This window comes from Mauremys reevesii, linkage group 23, assembly GCF_016161935.1.
Source record: "Mauremys reevesii isolate NIE-2019 linkage group 23, ASM1616193v1, whole genome shotgun sequence".
NCBI classification, from domain to species: domain Eukaryota; kingdom Metazoa; phylum Chordata; order Testudines; family Geoemydidae; genus Mauremys; species Mauremys reevesii.
Window position 1 is genome coordinate 980201 of NC_052645.1, and position 10894 is coordinate 991094.

Genomic DNA, 10894 nt, shown 5'->3' on the forward strand with positions numbered 1-10894 from the left:
ATAACTTTTTACACAGTTTCTTTCCTCTCGCCTCACACCATCCTCGCTTCTGCAAGTCTCACGTCATTGGGGTTACAGTGTGGCCTGACTTTTGCTAACTATTAGCTTGACTCTTGCTAACTGACTGACATGCATTAAGATCCCCTTCAAATCCTTGTTAATTCTTTCCCTGCTTCCACACAAGAGACAAAGAGAAAGGAGGGATGGAGGAAAAGGTGAAAGCAAAAGGACAAACCCCAATGTCCCCAGTGATTCTAAGGGACAAAATCCCAGGTGCAGAATAAAATTCTGCCTCCTTAAGCTCGTGTTTTCCATGCCTAGAATTCAACTGTCATCTGATGGATCAGACTGAACAGGTTTCAAACCTCAAGGAGGCTCTTACCTTCTAAACAGGGACGGCTGTTTTCTAGTAAAATCAGGAAAACGGAAGGAGAAAAGTCGAAAGAGGTTCCTCCTGGCACTCACGTCCGTGAACCCGAATACTCTCTCAGTCCTCAAAGAGAGACCTAGAGAAGGAGACTTGCTGAAGCAAAGCCACAGAGGTCTCTGAGGTTTCCCTGGCCCCTCGCCCCTGTCCTGCCTGGCTGATGTCAGCATGTCTCTGTGAGGTCACCACCTCCCCACCACCTTTGACAAATAATCTGAGGTCTTGCAAAAGGCCTTTGTGATGTCACTGCCACACCCCTCCCTTGCTGTGCTAATGTCCTGCCCCTGCCCAGGCACTTTGGAGGTTTGAGCTACTCCCTGTGGATCACCCCACTCAAGAAGCATTTATTCTAGGAAGCAAGCCGGCTAGACAGGAAAACATCAGACGCTGCTCCCAATGCTACACTCAATTTTTCAGGAATTAGTCGACTTTATGGCCAGAAGGGACCATTAGAGCATCTAATCTGACCCCCTGCATATCACAGGCCTCCTGTATGACACAAGAGCTACTTTTGGGGCAAACACATTCCAGAAAGGCATCTAGCCTTCATTAAATGACATCAGGAGATGGAGAATCCACTACTTTCCTTGGTAGCTTGTTCCTGTGGTGAAACATCCTTGCTGGTTAATTTTTGTGCCTTAATTGTAATATGAATTTGTCTCTTTTCACCTTCCAGAGATTGGGTCTTGTTATGCCTTTCTCTGCTAGATTAAAGAGCCCTTTTATACCCAATATTTTCTCTCCATTAAGGCACTTCAACACTTCAATGAAGTCACCTTTCAATCTTCTTTTGGTAAGCTAAACAGGTTGAGCTGCTTCAATAGCTCACTAGAAGGCATTTTCTCCAGCCCTCAGAACATTTGGTGGCTCTTTGCTGCCCCAGCTCCAATTTCACAACATCTTTTCAAATGAGGACACGAAAACTGGAGGCAGTATTCCAGTATCAGTCTCACTGATGCCGATCACCTCCTATCACATTATTGACATAATCTGTAACTGTATAGATCACCGTTGGGACCACTGTTCTATATTTGCAGCCAATATTGTAGAAAGGTTGTCGTGTAAGGGGTCTATGGAGAGGTTATGATTGGCTGATTATAATTATGCTATCTCTAGATGTGTATCATTTCTGTAGTTGACGTTATGAATCTTGGCTCTGTGCTGCCCGTATTTCAAACTTGTGCTCTGCTTCCAGGAAACACCCCAGACAAGTTGGTGTCAGTTCTGTCTAGCCTGTTTGATGGCTCATTGTTAAATGTTGATGGCCCATTGTTAAATGCTGCTATATTATGATCATTATTTCCAAGCGGTCCTGTTATAGTTACCTCTTGGACAAGATCCTACACTCCACTCAGGACTAAATGGAGAGTTGCTTCTTCCTTGCGGGTTCTTGTATCAGCTGCTCTAAGAAACAGTCATTTAAAGTATCGAGAAATTTTGTCTCTGCATTTTGTTCTGAAGTGACATGTACCCAGTCAATATGGGGATAATTGAAATCTCCCACTATTATGGAGTTCTTTATTTTGATAGCCTCTCTAATCTCCCTTCGCATTTCATCCTCACTATCACTGTCTTTGACAGGGGGTCGATAATAGATCCCTATTGTTATATTCTTATTAGAGCATGGAATTACTATCCATAGAGATTCTATGGAACATGCGGTTTCATTTAAGATTTTTACTTCATTTGAGTCTACATTTTCTTTAACATACAGTGCCACTCCCCTCCCCACCCCCCGAGTATGACCTCCTCTGTCCTTCCGATATATTTTGTACCCTGGAATGATTGTGCCCCATTGATTGTCCTCATTCCACCAGGTTTCTGTGATTCCTATTATGTCAATATACTCTTTAACACGAGGCACTCTAATTCACCCATCTTATTATTTACACTTCTAGCATTTGTGTACACGCACTTTAAAAACTTGTCACTGTTTATTTGTCTGCCCTTTTCTGATGTGTCAGATTCTGTTGTGTGTGAATGCTTCTCGGCTGATCTGGCCCCTACTTTATCCTCTTCCAGCCTCTCTTCCTGACTAAAACTAGAAAAATCTCTATCACTACACTCTCCTCTAAGAGAAGTCTCTGTCCGATCCACGTGCTCCTCTGCAGCCATTGGCTTCCCCCCCATCTCTTAGCTTAAAAACTGCTCTGCAACCTTTTAATGTTAAGTGCCAGCAGTCTGGATCCACTTTGGTTTAGGTGGAGCCCATCCTTCCTGTATAGGCTGCCCCATCCCCAAAGTTTCCCCAGCTCCTAATAAATCTAAACCCCATCTCTACACCATCATCTCATCCACGCATTGAGACTCCGAAGCTCTGCCTGCTTACCTGGCCCTGCGCATGGAACTGGGAGCATTTCTGAGAATGCCACCATAGAGGTCCTGGATTTCAGTCTCTTTCCTAGCAGATTAAATTTGGCCTCCAGGACGTCTCACCTACCCTTCCCTATGTCATTGGTATCTACATGTACCATGACCACTGGCTCCTCCCCAGCACTACACATAAATCTATCTAGATGCCTTGAGAAATCCGCAACCTACGCACCAGGCAGGCAAGTCACCATACGGCTCTCCCGGTCATCACAAACCCAGATATCCTTGTTTCTAGTGATCGAATCTCCCATTACTAACAGCTGCCTTTTCATAATGAGTGGAGTTCCCTCCCGCGGTGAGGTAACCTCAGTGCAAGAGGCTCTTCCAGATAGTGTTGGGGTGAGGGTCCCAACTATGAGAAGCTTTCCTCTGCCCCGCTGACTGCTCTCATTCCTGGTCCTTCCATCCTCCTTAACAGTGAGGGGGGGCTGTGTGTCCGGAGTTGGGACTATTCTATAGTGTCCCGGAAAGCCTCATCAACATACTTCTCTGCCTCCCTTAGCTCCTCCAGTTCCAACACCCTGGCCTCCAAAGCCTCCACACGGTCTCTGAGGGCCAGGAGCGCCTTGCACCAAATGCACACATACATACGTGACATAAGAACGGCCGTACCGGGTCAGATCCAAACGTCCATCTAGCCCAGTATCCTGTCTACCGACAGTGGCCAATGCCAGGTGCCCCAGAGGGAGTGAACCTAACAGGCAATGATCAAGTGATCTCTCTCCTGCCATCCATCTCCATCGTCTGACAAACAGAGGCTAGGGACACCATTCCATACCCATCCTGGCTAATAGCCATTGATGGACTTAACCACCATGAATTTATCCAGTTCTCTTTTAAACGCTGTTATAGTCCTAGACTTCACAACCTCCTCAAGTAAGGAGTTCCACAAGTTGATCAGCCATGGAAGAAGAACTTCCTTTATTTTCTTTAAATCTGCTGCCTATTAATTTCATCTGGTGATCCCTAGGAATCTTCTGTTGATTATGCTGCACTTAACCCTCAGTTTTATTTCAGCAAACAGGAGATATTTGACACTGTGCGATACGGCTCCTGTGCTCTGTTCCCAAAGTGTTCTGCAGCAGGGGAGGGTCTCTGGTAGTGTGTGTGTCACTGGCATATTGGGGTGATGCTGAAACAGGGCAGAGTAGAGGTGGCATTGTGGGGCTGGCGTAAATCTTCTCTCCATTTCCCTTCCAAGAACCGAGGGGTCAGTAACCCTTACCCAGTGAGGTCACATTCTCATAAGAACATAAGAAAGGCCGCACTGGTCAGACCAAAGGTCCATCTAGCCCAGTATCTGTCTACCGACAGTGGCCAATGCCAGATGCCCCAGAGGGTGTGAACCTAACAGGCAATGATCAAGTGATCTTCCTCCTGCCATCCATCTCCATCCTCTGATGAACAGAGGCTAGGGACACCATTCTTACCCATCCTGGCTAATAGCCATTTATGGACTTAACCTCCATGAATTTATCCAGTTCCCTTTTAACATTGTTATAGTTCTAGCCTTCACAACCTCCTCAGGTAAGGAGTTCCACAAGTTGACTGTGCGCTCGTGAAGAACTTCCTTTTATTTGTTTTAAACCTGCTGCCTATTAATTTCATTTGGTGACCCTAGTTCTTGTATTATGGGAATAAGTAAATAACTTCTCCTTATCCACTTTCTCAACATCACTCATGATTTTATATCTCTATCATATCCCCCCTTAGTCTCCTCTTTTCCAAGCTAAAGAGTCCTAGGCTCTTTAATCTTTCCTCGTATGTGACCCTCTCCAAACCCCTAATCATTTTAGTTGCCCTTTTCTGAACCTTTTCTAGTGCTAGAATAGTTCTTCTGCATGACATCCCAGTAGAGGGCTCTCTGAGTGGGGTCCAGCAGAGACCACTCTTCACTGGTGAAATACAAAGCCACCTCCTCGAAGGTCACCAGCCCCTGAAAGAGCGAAAGGCCAACACTTAATACCTGCTGCCCCATTCACAGCCCCACTACTTGTGAGGAGAAGAGCCCATCAAAGGGAAGCCCTGGGTGGCTTGCAGTCAACAAAGTCCCACCCCCACCCTGGTCAGAGCATCCAGGAAACATCAGAGTGAGGGGACAAAGAGAGAGCCCCTTTTCTCTCCCAGCAGATCCATCACATGCCTACTAGCCACAAACCGATACAGGAGATGGAGCCCCTAGCAGGGACCAGGGAGAGCTCCCTGGTAGGAAGCCCAACACCCTCCTCATTGTGAGGAGCTGGATATGAAGGAGGGAATCTCCCTAACCCTCACTGGTGGGTGCCCTTCATATCTCACAGCAGCCACTGGTTAGTCGGGTCAGGCTCCAGCACTATGAGTCTGGTCAGTTTTCCCAGCCCCATTCACGTGGGTTATTTTCTGCTCCACAGACTAGAGCATTTCCACCTCTGAACCTCATGGGTCTGTTCCTAGAATCTAGGCCACTTATTAAACAACTCCCAGCAGGTTTGTCACACCCTGTCCTCCCTTTCTCCACCCTGTGCATTTCCTGTCCTGCTCCAACCTCCAAACCAGACTGTGCAAACCTTCCCAACTCCACTGTATTTGCTGTCCCTCTCTCCTGTAGGAACCCACCAACCCCTCAAAAAATAATCCCTACCTGAGCTGGCTCCACTGCAGCCATTTCTCTTCCTGTGTCATGGGAGGATGGGATGAGCTGGAGAAAAACACGGACGTCATTCTGCAGCCTGGCAGGGCAAGAAGGGCAGTTGTGGAGGACTCAGAACAGGCTTTAGTTAATTTCACATCACGAGTCCCCCAGGCCCTTTCCCTGCACACAGACATCCTAGACTCTGCCATGCTGGGAACATGCTTGATCTCTTTATTACAGTGTAGACCTGGCCCCTCCTGCCAGGCTAAGCCCACAGAGACATTTTTAACCTCCCTTCTCCCTCCTCACCCCGTAACAAAGTCTCTGAACACAAGGCTAGAAAAGAGCAGAACCAAAGGAGTCACTGTGGGGATTCCTCAGACAGTGACCCCAGGGCAGCCACACCCCAGCAGGGGAATATGGAGTCAAGAACTGGTTTCTCCTCTGTCTGAGCCTTTTCTTGTTCACTGGAAAGTGGTTCTGCCCAGGATGCTGTAATACATGTGTCTGGGTGGACTAGAGAGCTGAAATCTCTCCCCACTCATTTCTCCCACTGCCCCTTTCAGTGTCTCCTCCCCAGTCCTCTCTGCCTGCCCCTCTGGCTGGGACAGTCCCATTCCTGGAGGCTTTGATTTCCCAGGGCTGGATTTTCTCCTGGCAACTACTAATGGGAGGAGAAATGGGGGGGAGGGGGCTGTTTGTGCAGAGTCACTTTCTTGCCAGTCCCCAGCACTTTTCCTGAGGTCTGTTACCTGGAGTCTGTGGTAGAATTTGTATTAACAGGGCCCAGGGCTGCCCTAGGGGGCTAGGACGAGCGGAGAAAGTCATCACTTTGGCAGGGTAGAAAAGAAGCTTTAATTAAGGTCACTTCCCAGCAGAGAGGCCCCACTGGGGGAGCAGCAGCTGCTAAGCCTGGTCTCCCAGATCACAATGGAGGCTGCAGCATCTGACCCAGGAAGCTGAACCCCAATATCCTGAGCAGAGAGGGACAGAGCGTTTGAGCAGCTTCCCTCCTTTAGCTCTCTGGGGAGAGCAGCTCTGCTGATCTCAGTTGCCCCACTGTCCATCCGGAGTCACTCCTTGTCTTTCCATGCAGTGACTCTGGATTAACGATGGTCTCAATGAAACCAGATTTCAGAATGAATGAGTCCAGAATGCTGTGGAAGAGACCATTGTGTGGCATTTCTAGCCCCCTTCTCACCTGCCTCACCCCCCGGATCTAGGACAAGGACTGGGGGGGGGGGGGGGCATGAATATTCCCTGCGGGACCAGAAGTTCCTGCAGTTTTCAAGAGGGGAGAAAAGCAAAATCTGTGATTTCACCTGACAGTGTTTGGTAAGTGGATAGAAAGTTACCAGGGTGAGTGGGCCTGGCTGGGGGCTGCCTGGCCGCGCTTGGAGCCAGGATTGTGGCACAAACTGATCCGGGAGCAGGATCAGGGTTAGCAGCAGCCCCCAGACACCCCCCAGTGCCCAGACCCCACAGCCGGGGCCCCAGACACCCCCACAGCCCCAGCCAGGGTCCTGCCAGATCTTCCCTGGCCCCCAGTCCCCAGAGCCCCTGGCCGGGGCCCCAGACACCCCCAGAGCCCCAGCCCCAGGGGAGCTGGACACTGGCGAAGGGAGAGAAAATGGGGCACAATCGGGGGGCAGGGAACTTCTCCGGGGTTGGGGAGGGGGTCACCCTGGGGCTGCTCGTGGCTCTCTAGGAGAAAGGGGGCAGGGTGGGGGCGGGGTCCCCACGGGGCAGCGGTAAATCCGAGGGGTCTCAGCCCCCTTTCTCTCCCCGCTCCTCGGGGGTCACCGGCTCCTCCCGGCCATGTCCGGGCTGCACCGACACTTCCCCCCCGCCCCCGGGACCCCCGCTGCGAGATGCCGGGTCCCCCCCCCGGACACTGGGGCGGAGTCACCGCCCGGCCCCTGGAGGCTGCAGCTCCGCAGCGGGGCGGGGCCGAGCCGGGCGGGGGTTAATGAAGGTCTCTTCCGCCGCGATCTGCGCATGCCCAGAGCCCCAACGGCACAAACCTTCTCCGGCCCGAGAGAGGCTCCAACGGTCCCGCACGAGCCAGGCAGAACCGCAGCGACCCAGACGCGTCCGCGCTCCGGCTCCGCCTCCGCAGACGACGTCACTTCCGCTCCAGGGAGAGCGCGGAACTACATCTCCCAGCCTGCCCCGGGGCGCGTCCGCCCTCCCAGCCCAGGTAAGGAGGGTCAGTAGCTGAAACTGCGCATGCTCCGTGCGAGCCCCGCTGGCGGCGGGAGAACAAAGCTGCTGCTGCCGTCTCCGTGTGAGCCGGTGAGTGAGAGACCCCGGGGGGGGGGCGGGCCCGTGAAGATGCCCCGGGGACCCTGGGAGAAGCCTCGGAGCCGCCTCGGCCCTGCTGGGAACGGGGGGATGGAGCCGGGGCCCGGCGGGGTATGAAATCGCTCCTGCAGCACTGCGCATGCTCAGTAACAGCCGCTGAAGCCGCTGCCCTTCCCCTGCCCGTATCAGCCGGAACGTTCCGCCGGGCGCTGGTTCCAGGGGCGGGGGCTGAGCAGGGGTCAGGCAGCTGGAGGCGGGGTTGGGGGGCTAACGGGCACAATCCGGGCTGGGGGAGTTGAGCTGTGGGGCGGGGAGGGTCAGGCAGCTGGAGGCGGGGTTGGGGGCTAACGGGCACAATCCGGGCTGGGAGTTGAGCTGTGGGGCGGGGTCAGGCAGCTGGAGGCGGGGTTGGGGGCTAACGGGCACAATCCGGGCTGGGGAGTTGAGCTGTGGGCGGGGAGGGTCAGGCAGCTGGGGTTGGGGGCCAACGGCACAATCCGGGCTGGGGGGTCAGGCAGCTGGAGGCGGTTGGAGGGGGGCTAACGGGCACAATCCGGGCTGGGGGAGTTGAGCTGTGGGGCGGGAGGGGGTCAGGCAGCTGGAGGCGGGGTTGGGGGCTAACGGGCACAATCCGGGCTGGGGAGTTGAGCTGTGGGGCGGGGGTCGGGGTTTCACGGGGGTCATTGGGGCGGGTAATTTGAACTGTTTTGTGCAGCCAGGAAACTCCTGGGCTGGGGTCAGTTCACTGAATCCTCCTGTTTGTGCCACTTCCTCCTCATACAAAGTCTGTCAAGTCTCTCTTCAGGGCCGGCTCCAGACCCCAGCGCGCCAAGCACGCGCGTGAGGCGCGTCCGGCGGAGGGCGGCAGGCGGAAATCCTACAGCCGCCCGCCCCTTTCTCTCGTTATCTCACGGCTCTAAAATCCAGGAGATTCCCCAATGAGCATCACTCTGATCTCCCCCGAAAGTGCCCCGGTCTCGCCATACTACTCAAGGGTTAATTTAAAATCTCCTGATGGGGTCCTCCCGTTTTATCTGCAGCGATTTGGCCTTGTCCGGAGGGGCACTTGTTGCCCTGGGTCAGTCCCCAGCACGTGGCTGCCCCTGGCGTGGGGAGGTGAGATGCCGGTTCTCTGCCGGGGACGGGAGGCACGTGTCCCCGTGGGGGCTGCCCGACCCCAGTTTCCCAGTCCCAGTTACTGCCCCCAACTACCAACACAGCCACCTGCCCATCCCCACTGCTGCCCTTCCTCATCCAGGACCTGCCAGCTCCCACCCCTTTGCCCTCTTAAAGCAGCTCCTCACAGGGCTCCCTGCTGCCTGTGGGGTGGGAGGAACCATCACTTTCTGTATATGAATTGGATAGTAATATAAAATCCAGTCCAACAGTTCCCTTTTCCTCTAGTTATTTAACAGCAACATAAAATCCCCTCAGATCTTGGCGGTGTTCATAGACTATCAGGATTGGAAGGACCTCAGGAGTGTATCTAGTCCAACCCCCTGCTCAAAGCAAGAACAATCCCCAGATTTTTATCCCAGTTCCCTAAATGGCCCCCTCAAGGATTGAACTCACAACTCCAGGTTTATCAGCTCAATGCTCAAACCACTGAGCTATCCCTCCCCTTCTCTCATGCGTTATCACTTGCGTAGTTTCTGATATGTATTCTCTGCAAATCTAAAAATTATCCTAAACCCCACTTTTTCTCTAATTGTCTATTTCTTATTGACTATGGCCTGAGATTTTTCCCTGTCTCTTTAATTATAAAATACTAAGAAAATCTCAGATTTACACCTTTTCTCAGATTCCTGAACATGGATATAAAATGTTGGCAAATGTTGCCCATTTTCTCTCTATTCAGTTATCAAATATTGATGAAACACTCAGATTTTAACCTGTATCAACAACTGATATAATATCCCACTGATTTTCCACGTCCCTCTCTAAAAGCAGTTTAGACACATCAAATACATAGGCCTCCCCCTGTTTGGGGGATCACTGGTTCCCAGCTGGTAACAGGAGAGTCGGTTGGACCCTTGTCTTATCTCCAGCTGGCACTGGGTGAGGAGGTCACTCGGAGTGCAGCGTGGGTCCAGCAGGATCTCAAAGCCCCTGACAAATGGTCTCTGGGAGGTTGCTTCTGCAGTGCGAAGATGTAGCTAGTGACAGGGCATGGACCTTTCTTGCCCGCCAGGCCTTCCATTCTCCTGTTAAAGCAGCACCGCCCAGGATCCTGCCCGGTGACTGGCCAGCAGGAGGCAGTGATAACTTTCTATCCACTTAGCAGACACAGTGAGGTAACTGTTGCTGGGTAGGGGATGGGGTGTCTGTGTGGGGAGATTGCAGCTCGAGCTGAAGGGGCATTGTGGGAGGAGGAGGCCTCTGGTGACTGGGCAGGGGGTACCCTAATCAAATTTGGTGGGTTCTGGAGGTTTAGGGGGAGGTTTCTGATGTGCCCAGCCCTGAGGCTGTGGGTCCTGGAGGTGGGTATCACTGGGGACTTGTTGGTGCAGAACAGTGAGGGTGGGCATCTCTTGGGGAGGCAGGGCAGGGGGTTAGAGGGAGCCTGGTGCTGTGCCAGGGGCTCAGTCATGCCCAATGCACAGAACTGGTGGGGAGTGCCAGGCGCTAGGTCGGGATGCCAGGCAAGCAGAGGAGGGGTCCCATTGTAAAGCATCAGGGGTCCCAGGCAACGGCATGGCAGGTCCTGCTGCAGGACAGGTGGGTGTCCTGGCAGGCAGTAGGGGAATCCTGGGCAGGCAGTGAGGGACTGAATTCCCAGTGAGGGTCCCCTGGGGGTGGTCCCTGGCTGTTGGGGCTCTTGGTGGGGAACCCTTTAGGATTCCCAGCCTGCCAGTGATGGTCTGGTTAGTCTCTGACCCCTATCCTCTCCATCCTGCCCCCTTTCTCTCTAGAGAGCAAGGGGTCTGTGTTTGCCTTGCATTGGCTAAGGGAGGCTGTGGCATTTCCTTCACTGGAGGTTTCTAAGATCAGGTTAGAGATACACCAGTCTGGGAATGTCTAGGATACTTGGTCCTGCCTCAGCACAGGAGGCTGGAGTAGACGCCTCAAGATCCCTTCCAGGCCTACACTGAAATATTTCTGTTTTGTGCTGTGCCCTGTTCTAGGCTGAGCTGTTTTGCATGGTGCCATTGCTGTAGACTGCACCATGTTGTGTTCCA